We start from the raw sequence: 25188 nt of genomic DNA on the forward strand, positions 1-25188 counted from the left end.
CCAAGAAAGAAGTGTTAGTTTGTGTGGGGGGATTGAAGGGGTAAGGACGCTAGGGATGTGGCCTGGGAGCCATGGTGGCGCAGGCATCCGAAAGTTTGGGAACCACTGGTTCAGAGCAATTAAAACGGCTATGACCCATTTCACCGGAGTTATTAAATATTCTAATAAATACGTACTGGAGAATTCTTTTTAAATACAGCATATTTTATAACCAAGGTTTTTATTTAAAATTTTAATTTATTTTAGTCTTATCTTTCGGGAAATTATTTTTTACAGAGTAAAACAAGACTGCAGCTTCAGCTTGCTCAAAATATTCTTTCAGAAATAATTAGGTATTAGAAAGAACATAATTTAATCTACAAATACAAAATAACGAAGACCTACACAAGTATGTTCGATTTATGGGCTATCAGCTTTATAGCCAAACAATCGAAAGAGCTTGGTAAAGAACTGTCAATAATTTTTTTTTCCTTTGGTCAAAACTGTAACGTTTAAGTTCAAATTCCTAATTTTCGGACGACTTTCATAATAATTTTAATATTTACCGCTTTAACTGGAAGGTAACGGGGAATAGCGAGCCGAATGTTGTTACCCAGTGTGTACATAACCATTCATACATAATATATATATTTTCAAATTTAATATAAGTAATGATATCATCAGTCTCGAGAATGGTAATTTAAGTATTTTATGAGCTAGACTTGGTTTATGTTCATCTAGGATGCCTTCAGGCCTCTTGGTAACAATATTTAATCTTTTTTTTGATTCAAGAAAATTGTTCCCTTTCTTAATCTTAATTTTTTTTATTTTTTATTTATTTATTTTATTTTATTTATTGATTTATTTATTTATTTTTTCTTTTTGGAATTTTCATTTATTTTTTTTCAAACTAACTTCTCTAGTCACTCTCTTTAATTTCGGTCTAATTTCATTAATTTATATTTCATTAATATATATTTATATATGCTCTTTCATTTCACTTCGTCCTTTCTTGTTATAATTCACCTTGAGAAACTTGCCCTTTTTATGTCCAACTTTTTGGATCAGGCTTTTTCATCCCTTTCCAATTTCTCATTTAGATGTCTTTCATCTAGCCGAGACATTTTTTAAACTTCGATATTTAGTCAAAAATTTATCAATGTCTTTCAAAATAAACTCGAATTTTTTTTTCACATGCCATAGTTCAAAACTGGTATTCTTCAATTTTAACTAAGAAGATTAAACTCAGAAACCAAAGATTAATTCAGAAAATTAGATTCAAAAGTTTTTTCGCTCTTCATTTAGGAACTTTGTCTTAGAAATACAATAAGTGAATTAAACTAGAAAGACAATGATTTAAAAAAATAAGTGAATTGATAGAGGCCAAAGAGAAATTTGAACTAAATAAAAACAGCAAGAAACTACATTTCTAAGATGAAGTACAGAGTGCTCAGTTTCCCCCACAAAGGCGAAACAAAGTTGAAACCCAAGTTAAAAATGTCATAGAGAGATATTTACCTCATGGAAATCATATTTTTATACTGAACTGTAGCATACAAACGAACAAAGACAATCAGATAAAAATATAATATTCGTTACTTTTATTTACATTATCGAGAGCAATAAAGCACATTGGATTCTCCAGGTTCAGAATTTATTAGGTTATCAATAAACTTTGCAGATCCATAAAACAAAATTACAGGCAAAAAATAAAACATTCCAGCAATAATTTTGCTAACAATATAATTATAAAAGTAATATATAATATATAATTAGAAAATAATCTGACTCAAGTCGAAGGCACTCGAAGACAAACTGTTGCATCTTAGTGGTGGGAAGACTAGTATCCTGGCAAGGTGGCCTTTATTCTTATTTATAGAACTAAACATTATAGAACACTTATAAAATATCACAAACAGTCATCAAAGAAAGCTAATTAAAAAAGCAAAGATATTTTATTTCTTATGTGCCCCCCCCAAAAAAAAAAAATCTCAAAAAATTTTTTCGAAAAATTTAAAAATTCGTCCGGATTCCAGGAATACTGGTCATCAAAGAGAGATAGCAATTTTTCCTACATTCTGATATGGCTTAAATGGTCAAGAGCTAAATGTGATGAAAAAAAATTCTTGTTGATGAGAGAATCTCTGTACAAGAAGTTACAGTTGTTGTGAACATGTTACAGTCAAGGAAGCCTACCGACATTAGCAGTGTTGATCAGTGTTATAGCCATCATTTATTCTAGGAGAACATTTTGCTGTCAGTACACTAACACTAAACCCAGAATTTATGTCGAAAACACCTTTAGAATTTAAACCAATCTGAAATTCTAGTGAAAAGTATAAACATCCTCTTCTCCTGTATAGGATGCATGAGGCTTCTCGGTCAAAGCTTCCATTCCGGAATCCCTGCCCAGCACTGCAGGGGGAGAGTGCTCGCCTCAGTAAACACACTGACTAGCTTTAATCTGGCGCTCGGCACAACCAATCTTTTGGACACAGCAGTGAGACGATATAAAGAGGAAGAACCTGCCAACCTGATTGCCTGCCTCAACTCCTGTCCTACCTGCCTATTTTTTGTTTACCTGACTGCCTATTTCTCTGCCTTCTTATTTAGGTGCCAGCTTGCCTACATTATTGTATGTTTACTTCCCTACAGAATACACTCACCTGTGTTCCTGCTTATTCACCTGTCTACCTACATATCCATCAGCCAATCTACCTCTACGCATTGCAGCCTCCCTGACTGCCTAATTACCTACCTTGTAAATTATTATCTTGATTGCCTGCCACCTATCTAACCACTTACATATCTGCTTGCGTGTTTCTGTGCCTCCCTACCTCAGTGAGAGCCAGCCTAACCATCTGAATGCCTGCTACCCGTCTGCTTTACTGCCTCCTGTTTTCCAGCCACATAGGATATCTGTCTGTTTCCTCGGCTTGTGTGTCTGCTTACCCTCTTACAAGTGATTAAAATTTACTGAAGCAAATCGACGATGACGTAGTTAATTACAGGCAATAGTAATGATCATGAAAGTAACATTGCTAGCATTATACTGTAATAATTCATAAGTCGTGAATCAAAAAACATGAAAAATTAAAGATTTCACATAGTATCTACATCATCGCATTGTGGTAATAAATTCAGGTTTAAGAGGAATCTTTAATTGGCTGCCAGAAATATTCTTGTTCCTCCAAATTTTCGTTATTACATGGCTAATAATACGAACAAAAATTAAGTGATCGGGTTGAAATTTTTAACCCTGGTGCAAGATTCTTTGAAGAATCTTAGAAAAATTAGCAGGCATTCAGCGACATTCCAAATGAATTCTTTATGAACGAAACTCAAAATTTGGTCATCTCAAAAATCTCTGATATTATTCTAACTCCACAAGACTTTGAAGAGGCAATAAATGACATGCCCATGCACCCTTGCCCCTGGCCCAGACTCACGGAACTCCGTGATCATCAAGAATTGCGTAAAGCCCCTATCGCGTGCCTTCAGCATTCTATGGAGAGGATGCATGGACACAGGGGTCATCCCACACACACTAAAAACAGCAAAGGTGGCAGCAAAGCAATTGCAAGGAACTAACATCCCATATCATAACAATCTTTGAGAGGGTTCTAAGAAGCAAGATAGCCAACCACCTAGATACCCATCAGTTGCACAGCCCAGGGCAACACGGGTTTAGAGCATGTCGCTCCTACCTGTCCCAGCTACTGGACCACTATGACAAGGTCCTGGATGCTGTAGAGGATAAACAAAATACAGATGTATTATACACAGACTTTGCAAAAGCTTTTGACAAGTGTGACCATGGTGTAATAACACACAAAATGTTTGATAAAGGAATAACGGGAAAAGTTGGTAGATGGATCTACAACTTTCTGACAAATAGGACACAAAGAGTAATAGTAAACAGAGTAAAGTCCCAGGCAGCCACGGTAAAAAGCTCTGTTCCACAGGGCACAGTACTCGCTCCAATTCTATTCCTCATCCTCATTTCTGACATAGACAAAGATGTAAGCCGTAGCTCCGTGTCTTCTTTTGCGGATGACACCCGGATTACCATGGCAGTGACCTCCATCGAAGACACCGCAAGACTTTAAGCGGACATCAACCAAATCTTCGAATGGGCCTCTCAAAACAATATGAAGTTCAAAGAGGAGAAATTTCAACTACTCAGATATGGGAAACTTGAAAAAATAAAAAATGTATCAGGGTATACGACAAATTCTAACCATACCATAGAGCGGAAAAATAATGTGAAGGACCTGGGAATGATAATGTCAGAGGATCTCGCCTTCAAAGACCACAACAATGTATTTACCCCATGCGCTAGGAAAATGAAAGGATGGATAATGAGAACCTTCAAAACAAGGGACGAAAGGCCCATGATGATTCTCTTCAAATCGCTTGTGCTCCCTAGGCTGGAATGCTGCTGTATACTAACGGCCCCCTTCAAGGCTGGCGACATTGCAGACTTGGAGAGTGTATGAAGAACTTTCACGGCACACATAAGTACGATAGGGTACCTAAACTACTGGGAACTGTCGAAGGTCCTTGATCTGCATTCCCTCGAACGCAGGCGAGAGACATACATGATAATGTACACTTGGAAGGTCCTGGAGGGATTGGTACCAAACCTGCACACGAAAATAACTCCCTATGAAAGTAAAAGACTCGGCAGAAGATGCAACATTCAACCGATGAAAAGCAGGGGCGCCACACAATAAGCGTCCGGGGCCCAAGACTGTTCAATTTCCTCCCAGCATACATAAGGAGGATTACCAATAGAGCCCTGGTTGTCTTCAAGAAGGCACTGGAGAGGCACTTAAAGTCAGTACCTGACCAACCGGGCTGTGGATCGTACGTCAGCTCGCGTGCGGCCAGCAGTAACAGCCTGGTTGATCGGACCCTGATCCACCATGAGGCCTGGTCTCAGACCGGGCCGCGGGGGCGTTGACTCCCGAAATCCTCTCCAGGTAAACTCCAGGAATAACGAAAGCTGATAAACATATTCCCTCCATCTTAGAAAAACTCTGGTAATTTCCAAAAGTCTCTGTGTAGTAGTGTCCAGAAAAAAACTCGACGGTGAACAGTGAAATTCAGTTGTATAAGTTCACATTTGCCAGTTTTATATGTAATATAATGTGATTTTTTTATTGTCACTGAATAATGCAATAACTGGAAAATTTCTTTTCTGATCAACTTCAAATTCTCAGCTCTGATGTGTTTTCCAGAAAGCAAGTTTCCAGTAACTTCTGGCATCCATAACTTCCGTTTAGCAAATCTCGTTAAACAAACAGCGACAATGTTTGCCATTCAGCACCTAAAATTTCCTTTTCTTATTACTTTCAAATATTAATTTAACTCTCATACACTCCACATGACTGGACAGTTTAGTTGTGAATCTGAAGCAAATTGAAATTCGAAAAAAAAAATGGAATTATTGGATTCAAAGCAATTTACTGGAAAATGTCATTTTCTGATGTCTCAAACTTTCAACGGTAATAACGGTAATAAGAGAGATTGACCTTCACTTTCATCTAAGTAAATTTTAAATTACCACTTATTAAACGAACTGGATTTCATTTAAAAGTGGAGAATACCTATTATGATTGACTTCAAACACTTAAGTGTTCGTGTGTCTTAACTGGACCTTTTTTTATATTGAATTTGTACCTTATATATAGAAATTTGCAATTTTTTTAGATTTTTTTATCAAATTGGACTATTTTATTAAAACAAAATAACACGCTTTTCTTATAAACTTCAGATAACTTTAAATAAATACAACTGATGAAAGAAAACTGAAAAATATCGAAAACTCGCGTTTTTAGAGTGGTTTTAATTTTCATAGGTTTACTGAGCCCTTAAATACTACGTAACTTGATGCCAGAGCCAATACTTTGGACTGATGAAGCCACTGTGTGGCGAAACGTTTCTTCAATAAAGATTCCCGTATGTTGTATAAGTGTCTCAATTCTTCAACTTGTCGGTTTTCAAAATCATTCATCACAACTTCATCCAAGTTTGTATATTATATAAGTTATATATCTAAAGCTCAAACGAAACTTATAAACTTTCTTAAAATCTAATTCATCTTAATTAAGGAAGAGGTTGAAATAATTTCAGTCTTCGTTATTCCCAATTTGGTGTTGCTTATGGAAATTTCATTTTAGAAAAGGGAAGAGTGGAGGCTTTTTCTGCCATAATTTCTCAATGCCACGTCAACTTAGCCTCAGCTCATCAACCCGGATAATTTCGTAATACATCGTATGAAAGGCTTCAAGTTTTATGTGCTAATGTATTTTAGGATATTGGACCCCTGGAGATAACAAAGAAATTATTTTTTTAAGGAAAGTTTGAATTACATTAGCTGTATTTGTCTTATTTTACCCTTTTTATTGAAAAAAAAATGGATATTAGTATTTATATGATGACTAGTGAAAGTGATTCGCTTGAAATTTTCAAAGCTAAAATTTACTAACATTTCCAGCTTCTGCGGCACAATACGCTATACCTAACACATGCACTAAAGAGTAGAGGATTGAGGTTATGCAACACAGGGATACTCTCACGGACTGAACAGCAACTGGAATATTTTCCGAATTTCTTGAAGCAATTACTAACACTCCGCTTTCTGAGATCTCTCACGTGTATATTTCACTGTCATGGTAGAGCATGTCTGAGATGATTTACACTGACACCTAAGTGATAGATACACGCTTGAGAAAACGAGGAAAATTATATATATATATATATATATATATATATATATATATATATATATATATATATATATATATATATATATATATATATATATATATATATTCTTTCATTCAACACACCGGCTGTATCCCACCGAGGCGGGGTGGCCCAAAAGGAAAACGAAAGTTTCTCCTTTTACATTTAGTAATAAATACAGGAGAAGGGGTTACTAGCCCCTTGCTCCCGGTATTTTAGTCTCCTCTTACGACACGCATGGCTTACAGAGGAAGAATTCTGTTCCACTTCCCCATGGAGATAAGAGGAAATAAACAAGAAAAAGAATTAGAAAGAAAATAGAAGAAAACCCAGAGGGGTATGTATATAGATGCTTGTACATGTATGTGTAGTGTGACCTAAGTGTAAGTAGAAGTAGCAAGACGTACCTGAAATCTTGCATGTTCATGAGACAAAAAAAAGGACACCAGTAATCCTACCATCATGTAAAACAATTACAGGCTTTCGTTTTACACTCACTTGGCAGGACGGTAGTACCTCCCTGGGCGGTTGCTGTCTACCAATATATATATATATATATATATATATATATATATATATATATATATATATATATATATATAAATATATATATATATATATATATATATATATATATATATATATAACCACGAACGAGTGGTATTAGTCAATCAATAACAACACTGCGACTAGCCCCGGGCTCGAACCCATGTTGTTTTGGCCCACCCCAGGGTGAGCGAAAATCACATGACTCTCTAACCCACAGGACCACCCTTTCCTACGAAGATCACGCACGAAGCAGAGCTAGGTGTTGTACCGTGATCCGAAGACATACTATGGTGTGGGTGCCTCAGAGCTAAATTCATTCTACTCCCTGTTTGTTGTCTAGGCTCCACAAGCAGTATATATCGTATTGTATCTACAACTTGGTCTTTACCTTCAAACTGAACTGTTTGCCATAATACTCGCACTCAAACGCGCCCAAGTACCAATGTTGATACCTCAATTGTAAATGATTTTTAATCATCCATAAAAGCTCTTAAATCCTTGTGTATCAGTTTTGGCATGCTTATGTCAGGAGAAAGACAGAAATGGTAGGATTGTGGACAGTGGAGTCGAAGTACATTTGTTGATTCTATCTCTCATTGGTCTTCAGATGTTTGATAACAGATGAAATGGCAGTCAAAGATGGAATAGAGTACAGTCTTGGGTTGTTAATTAGCAGTTTGAGAACAATAATACGAAAAGTACTTCAACTGAACATCGTTACTTAAGGCTGAGGGAGACTGACATCAATCATTCTGTCTGCAGGAGAAGCCACATGTTTATGATGCATCCAACAAAATGAACAGACTCTTGGATGTCATTACTGCCCGACTCCGGCTGGGTTTCCAGTATCTCTGGGAGAATAAATAACTACCACGAGATGTAGAACAAAAGAAATGTAAATTTATGTACTGGAATGTGATAAAATTAATGAAGTCAGAGACTGCTCACTCAGTAATGTTTAAGAAATGTCAAATTACTTTATCCACATTGGTATATTACCAACCATTCTGGAAAAATACCTTGACTTTTCCCACTGTAAAGAACCCAACACCCCATAAACTTTTTTTCTGTGTGTGTCACCCAATTCATGTCTGCATAAATAACTCGTTACAATTGTAACCAGATATAAACATGTAAATAGTTCAATACCACTGAGACTTGTTTAGTGGTAAAGAGCATTTTATGTACCTCTGTAATCTTTTGACTACAACCCACAGGATGGGATGGGGTGCATAATAAACATATTAAACTGAAACTTTAACTTGAGAAGTGAGAAAATCTGTAATGCGTCTCGGGTTTCTTTTACCCAGCCGCACTTTAAACAGCTGACGGTAAGGCGCCACCAGCTGCTTTAGACCTCGTTTCAGAGCAGTGCTTCCAGATTTGTCGGTGTTCTATTTAGTGAAAATTTGCTAGTTTAGAAGGAACATGGAACTGCTCATGTAACTGCTGCAATATTAACAGTTTTTATTTATGTTCTTCCTCCTCTGTTATCTGCTTCCCTTGTATCTGTGAATTAAGCTCTGCTAACATTTTATCCCGAGTCAACTCTATTTCCAGTTTGTCTTATCCTCTTCAGTACTCTGGAGAAACTGGTCACTCTCTGACTTCCTGACTGTGCACAAAAGAAGCGACATATATATATATATATATATATATATATATATATATATATATATATATATATATATATATATATATATATATATACATGTATTATGTGTGTGTGTGTGCGTGTGTGTGTGTGCGGGTGTGTGTGCGTGTGTGTGTGTGTGTGTGTGTGTGTGTGTGTGTGTGTGTGTGTGTGTGTGTGTGTGCAAGACAAGCCACAGGGGTGGAAATCTTTAGCTCAAGTACTTTCACACTTCTCAGTGCATCATCAGGAGCTATGGAATGTTGCAAGGAAGAAACAGAGGGAGGGGAAGTTATCTCAGAGTAGCGCAGTGTGGATTTGTCACTGGCCACAGCCTCTCTCAGAATGTGGGCCAACGGTCAGTGCCAGCTTCAAACCACCACCATCCTCCTACTCCCAATATGGGGTAGGAGGGTTTTTGAGATGTTAAGTATTATGAAACTAGAAGATATAATAGTCAGCCCCAAGCTTTTTCTAGCCGCTTAGAACAGGTCATGTGATTTGAGAAAATGCTTTTCTCATTTGTTACTATATATATGGATTGCTATTATGTTGTGTAACCTTTTTAATTAATGAAGAAAGGGATAGAATGTGCTCTTTGTCAATTTAAATGTCCTTCTCTGGGGTACTTGAATGTTCCCAGGGGTACTCAGAAGTATCTCTTCCTAAATATTGTCTACTATCCTTCTCAGTGTCGGTTAATATGCCTTACTTGGGAATCTTCTACACCATTCCAATAATATTTCTATGATCCAAATTTCTGCTTTTAATACCCTTTAACTCCCCTACCTATGTTATCCCATAATCTTGCATTCCTGTCATTATACAATACAGTAACAGCTAAATGCATTATATAAACATTCACAAATAATGTAGCATTAAGTTTTGGTGCACAGATACACGTCGAGCATCACCACTCCATCAAGAGACCACCTGGTATATTGAGCCATCTTGTGATTTTTTTAGAGCATTGTTGTATAAGATTTTATACAATAGATTCTACTAAATAGCTGTCGAACTTGTACAACCCATAATTTGAGTTATATACTGTATTCCTTTCATGTTTCAAGAGAGGAGATTCAATTATGTTTCTTTTCATGACAGAAATGTTTGGTACAATAATCTGGGTAGCATCCCATCTCGGTGGGTGATTACAGGAACTATCATTGTTAAAAATAGCGTTCGACTACTACCCTGCCCTGACTGAGTGCTTATGCTGGGCTATTCTGGTTTCCAGAGATTTACCTGTTTGACCAATATATGAGAGAGGACACTGGGTGCATGGGACCTTGTAAACCCCACCAACTTTGTTGGAGGGTGTGTATTTAATCGGCCTTTATTTCACAGCCCCTGTGTTTTTGAAAGCAAGGTTTAAATTGATCTTTTTTAATACTTCCCACAGGCAAACCAGGTTCTCACTTATTGCGACCCCAGAGTGGGTCACAATGTATATAATGTATATTACCTGTTCATATAATTTTACATTGCTTATATTTGCGATATTAGCTAAATCGTAAATATATTGCTTTATATTATTTGACTTAGTTATATTATTAGGTAGCATGTAACATTTATGTATTATTCAGTGCTCATAGTCCGAGTGTTAAGTAGCTGACAGCATTGTCTAACTACTGTGTTTATCGCTCCGCTCGTTTCGCTGCCAGCTTCTGAGTTGCTGGGCAGCAGCAGTCCATGGAGAATCACACGATCAGGGTGGGGTGATCACACCTCACCTGGAGTAGAGTCTGCCTGGCCTGCGCTCGTTCTTGTCTGTTTGACGTGCCTTCCAACAAGACGTCCCTCTCCATCTCTCCCTTGTGGGCCCTTGTTGGAAGATTGTCTCTGTCGCTTTCTTGTTGTTAGTTCTGTGTAACTCTGTTCACAGAACTTAGTGATTTTCGACGTTGTACTGAGGTTGTGTGTCACATAGACACTCTGAGAAACTCAGGTCCTGAGTTGTAGCTTCTGACCTAATTTGTACTGGTATCTGTGCACTGTCACAGTCGGGGATTTTCTAATGCTGAACTTAGATTCAGTAGTATGGGAGTTTTGTGACTTTGATGGAGGATCTGCAGATTGTCCCTACTTAGTGTCGTTATATTATCTCCTTGTTCTAGATTCTGTGTTGCTGTTGCTTGTTGTATTGCTGTTCGGCTTAACAGTCGTTTTATTGTTCGAGCAAACTGTTCTGATTGCCAGGTTGGTCAAGAAGTTAGTTTATGTGAGGACTTTTAGTCAGTCACTGGTTAAGTCTAGTCGACTCTTGAGACATAGTGAACTACATAGAGCACTTACACACATACACACAAACTTACTTGTATATATTTGTATTATGTCATTAAATGCTAACAATGTACCAGACGGTACTTAAAAGCCATAAAGATGCTATATGTGCCTTCACACAATACTACTGTACACCAGAGAAGTGATTATTTTCATTATTTTGATTACTTTAATTTACTTTGATAATATACGCCTAGACAACTTTATTGTTATTAATAAACTTGTTAAATTTTAATTTCTTTAGTTAGTAGCCTACCAGTTGTAATCCTGAAGCACTATTGAAGCTTGCTAAATTCTAATGGATAATTGGACCAGGATACTGACTACTTGTTACAAAAACTCGGTAACAGGCCGAATGCTAGAAGGGCAGTCCTTTCTAGTATTCACTGGAGATCTCTATGATTATTAGATATCGCGTTTTTTGTAACATCACTGTATGGCAAAACTAGTACATTTTTCCTGTCCATCATTTCCTTAGTCCTGTAGAAAGCCTTTCTGGCTGACATTAGTGCCTTCTCTACAAAATCGAAAGGATATCTCAGTTTTGTGGATATGTTGAATAGATTGCTGATTTCGTCATCCATGAGATTTTGTTGAGAAGTCACTAATGTCAGCAAGAAAGACTTTCTAGAGGACTGAACCTAAGGAAATGATAGCCAGGAAAAATGTACGAGTTTTATCATACAATGAGAACCCGGTTTACCTACGGGAGGCATTAAAAAAGATCAATATAGACCTTGCTTTCCAAAACAAACGGCCTGTGAAACAAAAACAGATTAAAAACACACCCTCCAATAAAGTTGGTGGGTGTGTTTTTAATCAGCTAGCTGGAAGTCCAAGCCCATTGCTCACAAAACCTCCTTTACCGCCTCCCTCCAACTTTTTCGCTTGATACCCTCATCACCTTACTCTTATCTATGATCACTATCAACTTTCTACCATTACACACCCTCCCAAACTCGTCCACTAACCTTTGCAACTTTTCTTTAGAATCTCCCATAAGCACAATATCATCAGCAAAATGTAACTGTGTCAACTTCCATTTTTTACTTGATTACCCATAATTTAATCCCACACCTCTCCTCAACACCCTAGCATTTACTTCTTTCACAACCCTATTTATAAATATATTAAACAACCATGGTGACATTACACACCCCTATCTAAGACCTATTTTTACCGGGAAGTAGTCTCCCTCTCTCATACACACCCTAACCTGAGCCTCACTATCCTCATAAAAACTCTTTACAGCATTTAGTAACTTACTACCTATTCCATACACTTGTAACATCTGCCACATGCTCCTCTCTCCACTCTATCCTATGCCTTTTCTAAATCCATACATGCAGTGAAAACTTCCCTACCTTTATCTAAATACTGTTCACCATATACTTTCATGTAAACACTTGATCTACATATTCCCTACCCACTTTGAAGCCTCCTTGCTCATCTGCAGTCCTACTCTCTGTTTTACCACTAATTCTTTCAGTAATAACCCTACCGTACACTTTACCTGGTATACTCAGTCAACTTACTCCCTTACAGTTTTTACAATCTCATATGTCCCCCTTACCTTTATATAAAGGAACTATACACGCTCTCTGCCAATCCCTAGGTACCTTCCCCTCTTTCATACATTTATTAAACAAAAACACCAACCACTCCAACACTATATTCCCCCCTGCTTTTAACATTTCTGTGGTGATCCCGTCAGTTTCAGCTGCTTTACCCCCTTTCATTCTACGTAATGCCTCACGCACCTCCCCCACACTCACATCCTGCTCTTCTTCACTCCTAAAAGATGGTATACCTCCCTGCCCAGTGAATGAAATTACCGCCTCCCTTTTTCATCGACATTTAAAAGTTCCTTAAAATATTCCCGCCATCTGCCTAATACCTCCAGCTCCCCATCTACTAACTCCCCTACTATGTTTTTAACTGTCAAATCCATTTGTTCCCTTGGCTTTCTTAACCTGTTTATCTACAAAAAAAAATTCTTATTTTCTGAAAATTTCTTGACAATCCCTCTCCCATTCTATCATCTGCTCTCCTTTTGCACTCTCTCACCACTTTCTTCACCTTTCTTTTACTCTCCATATACTCTACTGCTCTTATAACACCTCTTTTGGTAAAAATCACTCATGAGCTACCTTTTTCTCTTTTATCCCACCTTTTACTTCATCATTCCACCAATCACTCCTCTTTACTCCTGCACCCACCCTCCAATACCCACAAACGTCTGCCCCACATTCATATACTGCATTTTTAAACTATCCTAACCCTCTTCACCCCCTTCCCCTCTACTCATACTTGCACTAGCCCACCGTTCTGCCAATAGTTGCTTATATCTCACCCTAACTTCCTCCTCCTTTAGTTTATATACTTTCACCTCTCTCTTACTTGCTGTTGCCATTTTCCTTTTGTCCCATCTACCTCTAACTCTAACTGTAGTTACAACTAATTAATGATCCTATATATTCGTTGCAACTCTATAAACGTGTACATCCTGAAGCCTACCCATCAACCTTTTATCCACCAATACATAATCTAACAAACTACTTTCATTACGTGCTATATCATTCCTTGTATACTTATTTATCTTCTTTTTCATAAAATATGTATTACTTATTGCCAAACCTCTTTCTATACATAGCTCAATTAAAGGCTCCCCATTTTCATTTCCCCCTGACACCCCAAATTTACCTACTACTCCCTCCACAACATTTTTACCCACTTTAGTACTGAAATAGCCAACCACAAGTACTCTCACACTTGGTTCAAAACTCCCCACGCACTCACTCAACATTTCCCAAAATCTCTCTCTCTCGTCTACACTTCTCTCTTCTCCAGGTGCATATACACTTACTATAACCCTTTTGTCACATCCATCCCTTATTTTTACTCCACGTAATCCTTGAATTTATACATTTATATTCCCTCTTTCCTGTCATAACTTATCCTTCAACTTTATTGCTACTCCTTTAGCTCTAACTCTGTTTGTAACCCCTGACCTAATCTCATTTATTTCTCCCCACTGAAATTCTCCTATCCTCTTCAGGTTTGTTTCACTTAAAGCCAAGACATCCAGCTTCTTCTCATTCACAACATCCACAATCATCTCTCTCTTATCATTCGCACAACATCCACGCACATTCAAACATCCCACTTTGACGGTTTTCCTCTTTTTCCTTTTAGTAGGCTGTACAGGAAAAGGGGTTACTAGCCCATTTTTCCCTGCATTTTAGTTGACTTTTACAACGCGCATGGCTTACGGAGAAAAGATTCTTATTCCACTTCCCCATGAATATAAATTGAAAAGGAATAAGAACGAGAACTATTAAGATAAAATCATAGAAAACTTAGATGAGTGTGTACACATAAACTTGTACATGCATGTGAAGTGTGACCTGAGTGTACGTAGAAGTAACAAGACGTACCTGAAATCTTTCATATTTATGAAACAGAAAAAAGACACCAGCAATCCTACCATAATATAAAATAAAATGCAGGTTTCTTCTTTTTTAGGAAGATAGTACCTCCCTGAGTGGTTGCTGTCTACCAACCTACTACACACACACACACAGACACACACACATATATACACACACACACACACACACACACACATATATATATATATATATATATATAAATATATATATATATATATATATATATATATATATATATATATATAGATATATATATATATATATATTTATATATATATATATATATATATATATATATATATATATATATATGTATTAGGGGTCCACCTCTGGTGTAAATTGTGGGACCCATAGCCTCGGAGAAGTGGATAAAAAGGCTTCAAGGAAGAATATTTGGATTTCTTCCTGAAGCCATTTGAATATTCCACTTCCCCTACCACCCCATCTTTTAAACTATTTTTTTTTACCAATAGGAATATTTTATTACATAATATGGCACAGAAGATTTAAGAGATACATTGTTGATATAAAGGTGGCATATACGGTACATGTTGTTACGTGTGTATCACCGATTATAAGGCGAAAATCTCATCCAGCTCCTCAGAGCTGGGGCGCGTGCCCAAAATGCAGCATGCATTACCCCTTTGAACAGCCGCACTGAGCCGCTGGAACAGAAAACTAGCTGCCCTGGGATCCCTAGTTACCCTGATGAGTCTTTTTCCCAGCTCCTTAAGGAAATTAGATGCACTCTTTCCCCATGAGCCAAGGGTCTCTGAGCCTATGGGAACAAACATATAATGATGGGCAAGTTCTCCATATTTTCTAGACTTTTGGGACTCCCTAAAGCTGGCAGCTGCCCCTCCTTCCTCCCTGGTGTATTGGAGATAGGTATCAGCCAAGGTAGATGCACATGTATAGTCCCACACCACCTGCTTCCCATCTGTCCAGGCTTGAAGGGTGATACCATCTGGACGCTTCTGGCTGCCATCAGATCTGCATAGTTGGGGTGGCTCCCTTACTGCTGGGCATCCAGCTGTTGTGAGGCTCCTCTTGATAATGTTATTAACCTCCTCATGTCTTGCAATCTTTCCCTCGGATTTACGGCACACAAGACCATGGTACCCGAATCGGTCTGCTGCTTCACTGCCACAAATACACCTGTGTTCGGCGAGAATAGGGGCGGCAAGTCGAAGGGCAACACCGATGCGGATGGTCTGTGGGTCGAGGCGTGTGCCAAGGCTGGAGTTGGGAACAGCCAACAGAAAGTCCCCAGCATGAGGGGCTCTCACTGCCAGCAGGCGGGCTCTATCCTTCCCTGACACACTCTGAAGCATCGTTGAGGCTATATTTTCCACTATTGGACCATCCCAGTGCGATTGTTTGTAGTTGTTGGGGGGAGCAGGTCTGGTTTCTGAGCCCGTTAGATTATCCCAGATCATTGCTCCGTCAATGAATTTTTGGTCCTGGGCTCCAATCTTGTCCCTAAGATGTTCAGGGAGAATCGCTGCTACAAGCTCTCTGGATGCAATACACGAGGACAGAAAAGCAGGTAACGCAATCTGTGATGACTTGCGGACACCAATGCCTCCTAGTCTGACTGGAAGTGTAGCTTGGTTCCACTGCCCGTCTTCTAGAGTAAGGTTAAGTACTTTCGTAAAAATCTGCCTCAGAATACTGTCATATTCGTGCAGTATAGGGTTATCATATGAAGGTGCACATCTTAGGAAATATGTCAACCTGGGCAGACTCAAGCACTTTGTGAGAAGGTACAAGGCATCGTGGGTGTCCAGATTGCCTATTCGTTGTTCCATTCTCCTTAACTCTTCCAATTTCTTCCTGAGAATTGTGTCAATGGCATTGCTTCCCAGAGGTGCTCCTAGCAAGACACTATTTGTGGGGGCAATGACTGCTGCTCCTGGTAGTTTTGATCTCACTGCATTTATCACTTGTTGACTGACTGAGATGATTTCACATTTGGATGGATTCAGGATGAGACCCATTTCCTGTCCCCGTGTCATTACCTGTGTAAGGTCATGTAGGAGGGACTCCTTTGTACCTGCTAGTGTGCCATCATCTAGGAACCAGATGTTTAGCTCGCTGGTCAGTCTGACTGTGATTTCCCTAACTGCAATACAGAAGAGAAATGGTGCAAGAGGATCTCCTTGTTGGACACCCTCCGATGATGTGATTTCATGCTCTCCAAAGAGAAGCATTGATTCCTTGCTATACCCAGCTGAAACAAAAGGGAAGAGACCAGGGAAATGTTCTTGTACTGCTGCTAATACCACGTCTCTTTTCAGGAGATTGAACGCATTCTTGAAATCTAATTTTACCACTGCATTGTCCTCAGGCAGGTTGTTGATATATGCCCTTGTTGCATGAACCGCTGCTTCACTTCCTTGAGAGACCCCAAAGCCAAGCTGGTTTGGTTGAAGCATCATGGCTGCCTGTGCACGAATACTTCGGACAGCAGCTTTGGATACGAGGCGGCGTAACGTGTTGCCTACTGCAATTGGCCGAATTCCTCCATCCTTCTTTTTAAGTGCACAAAGTGTTGCACCAAAAAAGAAAGGTCTAATTTCATCAGGAATCAGACCAGCCAAGGAATTGTTGACGAACCTTGTGATCTCTGAAAGCAGTGTCTCTGCAATTTCCCCAATAACTGGATTAACCATTTCCTTTAAATGCTGTGGCCTTATTCCAGTGTAACCCCCAGCAGAGCCAGATGGGAACGACATTATTGCTTTGTAAATGTCTGAGTCTTCCACAATCAATGGTTCCATAGTGGGGACAGAGGTGTTGGAACTGTTGGTGCCACTGGTTTCCCTGGCAGGGTGCTTTCCTCTAAGTGCTTCAGCCGTGTCAGCATCCCTGGGAGCAACTGTATCTTCACTGGTAATAATTCTGATTGCCCCCACTGTGTTGCCCTCTTCAATTTTCTTGCTCACCTGGACTCTGACTTTTTCACTGTCAGTAGAGTGAGTGGGGGTTCTGCCTCTCCCTTTTTTGTGTTGACGGGGAAGGTGAATGAGGTTATCAACTCTAGGAAAATCTCTTAAGGATTTAATTATCATTGAGGCTAGCCTCTTTCCCCTTCTTTCCGGCACAGCTAAGCAGACATTGCCAAAAAGTAGCAAGTTGTGCCATGCCTTGATGGTTGGTGGAGCATTTAAGATAGTGGAACCATCGTTTACTTTTTTCAGGAGGTCTGTAAGTTTCCCAGCTGCGTGTGGACGGGCTGCTTTGGGAATATGTGTGAGTGTCCTCGTACCTGTTGCTTTGATTGCTTCCAAGAGATTGTCTGATGAGATAAAATCTGTTGGAGTGGGTTCAGGTGCCTGAGGTGGCTCTGGATCATCACTTTCCACAGGAGGACATCCTGAACCAGGGCAACTACCGTGTTTGCGGAGGAAACCATTAGAGTTGAGACAACGAAGCTGTAAGCATGACCGACACTTGCCTCTCCTAGTATTGCCAGCCGTGCCATTTCCCTGGCTGCTTGCTTCCTCCTGGTTGGCATCCATCTGCTAGACTAAACAATAGGAGTGGAATATGACATGCTGGGTGGGTATGGTGCGTGGAAGGTAGTGAACTTGACCGTGGTGGCCTGGTGGAGTTTGAGGGGCCGGGAGGGGAAGGGGAAAACTTCCCTTGGGAATTAGGTGGGGGAGGCGCAGGTTGAGTGGGGTTATCCCGGGGAGTACAATACACATGGACTTGCACACTATATATTGTTCACACTGTCTTACAATACACATAACTTTATTTGTTTCCCATGTACGCTATGAACAATGTGGGTATGGGCACTGCTGAACCAATGTGTTCACTCACCATCTAGTTACACATCCCACCTCTTCCACCCACCCCCGTGACGTGGGGGTGGATGCACTGACTGGTCACTCCCTCGTTAACATTAATTTCACATTGTTTTTCCATAACATAAGCCTTTAAAAAGTCCATGCATCGACACAATCATTTCCACGTTAACTGGAAGCATGGTGCATGGTGCTGGATATAGATGTTTTTATAAGAGCTTTTCGAGGTTTGTATGTACGATAATCTTGGCCGGTACTCATAAACAGTGTAGGCCTTGTACTCCCCCATACCACCACTGGCCGTCTTCCTCACTACCACCACCACTCACCAACATTCACAAACTGCACAACATTTCCACAATTTACCTTGAAACAGTGCTTTGAAATGTCTTCTCGCTTCACTGGAATCTTCCCAGAGTATTCACAATAAGTCCTGTTGAGTCTTAACCTGGTCAGCCTCGTTGATCCGGACTTATAATTGAAAATCCCGCAGCTAGCCCGCCACACGTCTTGCCAGCGCCAGCGCATGGCACTATATATATATATATATATATATATGTATATATATATATATATATATATATATATATATATATATATATATATATATATATATATATATATATATATATATATATATATATATTATATATATATATATTATATATATATATATATATATATATATATATATATATATATATATATATATATATATATATATATATATATATATATATATGTATATCGTGCCGAATAGGCCAAACTTGCGATCTTGGCTTAATTAAATAGCAACGTTCATCTTGCCATATAGGACAAGCGAAAATTTGTGTATGCAATAATTTCTCCAAAATCATTCTGAACCTAACGAAAAAAATATATTTCACTGTGTTTGTTTAGTATTAAATTATTGTAAACAAATCTAAAATATATTTAGTTGGGTTAGGCTAAAATAAATTGTTCTTGTTATAATAAGGTTAGGTAAGTTTTCTAAGTTCCTTTTGGTACAAAATTATAAATTTTTACATCAACATTAATGAAAAAAATATATCTTTAAACGTATAAGAGAAAATTTTAGAAAGGACTTAATTTTAAATGAGTTCTTGCTAATTGACCAGTTTTACATATTCGGCACGACATATATATATCTATGTATATATATGTATATATATATATGTATATATATGTATATATATGTATATATATATATGTATATATATGTATATATATATATGTATATATATGTATATATATATATGTATATATATATATATATATATATTATTTTTATTATCACACTGGCCGATTCCCACCAAGGCAGGGTGGCCCGAAAAAGAAAAACTTTCACCATCATTCACTCCATCACTGTCTTGCCAGAAGGGTGCTTTACACTACAGTTTTTAAACTGCAACATTAACACCCCTCCTTCAGAGTGCAGGCACTGTACTTCCCATCTCCAGGACTCAAGTCCGGCCTGCCGGTTTCCCTGAACCCCTTCATAAATGTTACTTTGCTCACACTCCAACAGCACGTCAAGTATTAAAAACCATTTGTCTCCATTCACTCCTATCAAACACGCTCACGCATACCTGCTGGAAGTCCAAGCCCCTCGCACACAAAACCTCCTTTACTCCCTCTCTCCAACCTTTCCTAGGCCGACCCCTACCCCGCCTTCCTTCCACTACAGACTGATACACTCTTGAAGTCATTCTGTTTCGCTCCATTCTCTCTACATGTCCGAACCACCTCAACAACCCTTCCTCAGCCCTCTGGACAACAGTTTTGGTAATCCCGCACCTCCTCCTAACTTCCAAACTACGAATTCTCTGCATTATATTCACACCACACATTGCCCTCAGACATGACATCTCCACTGCCTCCAGCCTTCTCCTCGCTGCAACATTCATCACCCATGCTTCACACCCATATAAGAGCGTTGGTAAAACTATACTCTCATACATTCCCCTCTTTGCCTCCAAGGACAAAGTTCTTTGTCTCCACAGACTCCTAAGTGCACCACTCACTCTTTTTCCCTCATCAATTCTATGATTCACCTCATCTTTCATAGACCCATCCGCTGACACGTCCACTCCCAAATATCTGAATACATTCACCTCCTCCATACACTCTCCCTCCAATCTGATATTCAATCTTTCATCACCTAATCTTTTTGTTATCCTCATAACCTTACTCTTTCCTGTATTCACCTTTAATTTTCTTCTTTTGCACACCCTACCAAATTCATCTACCAATCTCTGCAACTTCTCTTCAGAATCTCCCAAGAGCACAGTGTCATCAGCAAAGAGCAGCTGTGACAACTCCCACTTTGTGTGTGATTCTTTATCTTTTAACTCCACGCCTCTTGTCAAGACCCTCGCATTTACTTCTCTTACAACCCCATCTATAAATATATTAAACAACCACGGTGACATCACACATCCTTGTCTAAGGCCTACTTTTACTGGGAAATAATTTCCCTCTTTCCTACATACTCTAACTTGAGCCTCACTATCCTCGTAAAAACTCTTCACTGCTTTCAGTAACCTACCTCCTACACCATACACTTGCAACATCTGCCACATTGCCCCCCTATCCACCCTGTCATACGCCTTTTCCAAATCCATAAATGCCACAAAGACCTCTTTAGCCTTATCTAAATACTGTTCACTTATATGTTTCACTGTAAACACCTGGTCCACACACCCCCTACCTTTCCTAAAGCCTCCTTGTTCATCTGCTATCCTATTCTCCGTCTTACTCTTAATTCTTTCAATAATAACTCTACCATACACTTTACCAGGTATACTCAGCAGACTTATCCCCCTATAATTTTTGCACTCTCTTTTATCCCCTTTGCCTTTATACAAAGGAACTATGCATGCTCTCTGCCAATCCCTAGGTACCTTACCCTCTTCCATACATTTATTAAATAATTGCACCAACCACTCCAAAACTATATCCCCACCTGCTTTTAACATTTCTACCTTTATCCCATCAATCCCGGCTGCCTTACCCCCTTTCATTTTACCTACTGCCTCACGAACTTCCCCCACACTCACAACTGGCTCTTCCTCACTCCTACAAGATGTTATTCCTCCTTGTCCTATACACGAAATCACAGCTTCCCTATCTTCATCAACATTTAACAATTCCTCAAAATATTCCCTCCATCTTCCCAATACCTCTAACTCTCCATTTAATAACTCTCCTCTCCTATTTTTAACTGACAAATCCATTTGTTCTCTAGGCTTTCTTAACTTGTTAATCTCACTCCAAAACTTTTTCTTATTTTCAACAAAATTTGTTGATAACATCTCACCCACTCTCTCATTTGCTCTCTTTTTACATTGCTTCACCACTCTCTTAACCTCTCTCTTTTTCTCCATATACTCTTCCCTCCTTGCATCACTTCTACTTTGTAAAAACTTCTCATATGCTAACTTTTTCTCCCTTACTACTCTCTTTACATCATCATTCCACCAATCGCTCCTCTTCCCTCCCGCACCCACTTTCCTGTAACCACAAACTTCTGCTGAACACTCTAACACTACATTTTTAAACCTACCCCATACCTCTTCGACCCCATTGCCTATGCTCTCATTAGCCCATCTATCCTCCAATAGCTGTTTATATCTTACCCTAACTGCCTCCTCTTTTAGTTTATAAACCTTCACCTCTCTCTTCCCTGATGCTTCTATTCTCCTTGTATCCCATCTACCTTTTACTCTCAGTGTAGCTACAACTAGAAAGTGATCTGATATATCTGTGGCCCCTCTATAAACATGTACATCCTGAAGTCTACTCAACAGTCTTTTATCTACCAATACATAATCCAACAAACTACTGTCATTTCGCCCTACATCATATCTTGTATACTTATTTATCCTCTTTTTCATAAAATATGTATTACCTATAACTAAACCCCTTTCTATACAAAGTTCAATCAAAGGGCTCCCATTATCATTTACACCTGGCACCCCAAACTTACCTACCACACCCTCTCTAAAAGTTTCTCCTACTTTAGCATTCAGGTCCCCTACCACAATTACTCTCTCACTTGGTTCAAAGGCTCCTATACATTCACTTAACATCTCCCAAAATCTCTCTCTCTCCTCTGCATTCCTCTCTTCTCCAGGTGCATACACGCTTATTATGACCCACTTCTCGCATCCAACCTTTACTTTAATCCACATAATTCTTGAATTTACACATTCATATTCTCTTTTCTCCTTCCATAACTGATCATTTAACATTACTGCTACCCCTTCCTTTGCTCTAACTCTCTCAGATACTCCAGATTTAATCCCATTTATTTCCCCCCACTGAAACTCTCCTACCCCCTTCAGCTTTGTTTCGCTTAGGGCCAGGACATCCAACTTCTTTTCATTCATAACATCAGCAATCATCTGTTTCTTGTCATCCGCACTACATCCACGCACATTTAAGCATCCCAGTTTTATAAAGTTTTTCTTCTTCTCTTTTTTAGTAAGTGTCTACAGGAGAAGGGGTTACTAGCCCATTGCTCCCGGCATTTTAGTCGCCTCATACGACACGCATGGCTTACGGAGGAAAGATTCTTTTCCACTTCCCCATGGACAATAGAAGAAATAAAGAAGAACAAGAGCTATTTAGAAAAAGGAGAAAAACCTAGATGTATGTATATATATATGCATGTGCGTGTCTGTGAAGTGTGACCAAAGTGTAAGTAGGAGTAGCAAGATATCCCTGTTATCTAGCGTGTTTATGAGACAGAAAAAGAAACCACCAATCCTACCATCATGCAACAGTTACAGGTTTCTGTTTCACAGTCATCTGGCAGGACGGTAGTACTTCCCTGGGTGGTTGCTGTCTACCAACCTACTACCTCAAAAATATATCTTTATATGTATATATATATATATATATATATATATATATATATATATATATATATATATATATATATATATATATATATATGTTCTTCCTTGAAGCGTTTTTATCCACTTCTCCGAGGCTATGGGTCCCACAATTTACACCAGAGGTGGACCCCATCATATATATATATATATATATATATATATATATATATATATATATATATATATATATATATATATATATATATATATATATACATATATATAATATATATATACATATATATATATATGTATATATATATATACATATATATATACATATATATAATTTTCTTTGTAGTTTGCTCTTGAGTTCATTACAAATTCTTCTGAGTTTATTATAGCAATGATCCAACATATATATATATATATATATATATATATATATATATTATTCTTTCAACACACCGGCCGTATCCCACCGAGGCGGGGTGGCCCAAAAGGAAAAACGAAAGTTTCTCCTTTTACATTTAGTAATATATACAGGAGAAGAGGTTACTAGCCCCTTGCTCCCGGCATTTTAGTCGCCTCTTACAACACGCATGGCTTACGGAGGAAGAATTCTGTTCCACTTCCCCATGGAGAATATATATATATATATATATATATATATATATATCTATATATATATATATATATTTAAGTTACTAAGCTCTGCTGTTTAGTTCTGTATATATAATTGTTTCCCTGTACATATGTCTAGTGATGTACTCTGGCAGGATATTAACAGTGAAGAGTTAATTTGATTTTTCATTATTGTTAAGTTCATGTTTCATATTTTGTATATATAAAGACTTCAGTAATATACAATCAAGAGAATTGGAGCATATGTTCAAAATTTAAGTTACTGGAACTTAATATTCCCAAATTTCAAGGTGGGAGGGTCAAAGACCAGTTCTGTGAGACACACCTTTATGCGTGCATATTCTAATTTGGAATATTTTTGAGGAACTGCCAAAGTATCGCAGAGAACAGTTGGCAAAGTTTCTTTCTGGCGGTGAAATTAAATTATTTTCTGTTTATACTGACTTAAGAGGTTTAATGCTGTCACCGAAATATTTCTACGTAATAATCTGAGTAACATATAAGGGGTAGCCATTATTTTGAAAAAAATTATATTCTTCAGTTCTAAATCAAAGTTAATCCAGTTGGAAGAAAATAAGAATCCCAGATGAATCAGATTTCTAATGGCATGATATTTAAACGAATTTATAACAAGGGATAAATATTTTAAGTCTAGACGAGTGAATGATGGTTTACCATACCTGGAGAGTTTACCTGGAGAGAGTTCCGGGGGTCAACGCCCCCGCGGCCCGGTCTGTGACCAGGCCTCCTTAGGTCAGTGTCCCAGGATGCGACCCACATCAGTCGACTAACACCCAGGTACCCATTTTACTGATGGGGAACATAGACAACAGGTGGAAAGAAACACGTCCAATGTTTCTACTCTGGCTGGGAATCGAACCCAGGCCCTCACCGTGTGAAGCGAGAGCGTTAACCACCAGGCCACCAGAGTCTCAAAGCCATTAACGTAGTTTGTAATTTATTTATCTAAGAATGAATGAGTATTGTCCTTTTAGTCTTCTACAGTGAATATAATGTTTATTTGTTGTGAATTTAGATACACTTTGAACATCGTAATGTGCTCTTCCTCTTTGAAAAGAAAAAACGTGTCATCAACATAACATAATCAACATAAACCTGTATTTTACAGGCGTTATGTTGATGATTTTCTCCTGTTTTACCAAGTGCATAACCATATTAATGTCAAAATATATTCAGCAAGAGAATTCATTGTCAATTATCATGATGCATATCTTATT

This window comes from Cherax quadricarinatus, chromosome 15 (assembly GCF_038502225.1).
Source record: "Cherax quadricarinatus isolate ZL_2023a chromosome 15, ASM3850222v1, whole genome shotgun sequence".
Classification (NCBI taxonomy): Eukaryota; Metazoa; Arthropoda; class Malacostraca; order Decapoda; family Parastacidae; genus Cherax; species Cherax quadricarinatus.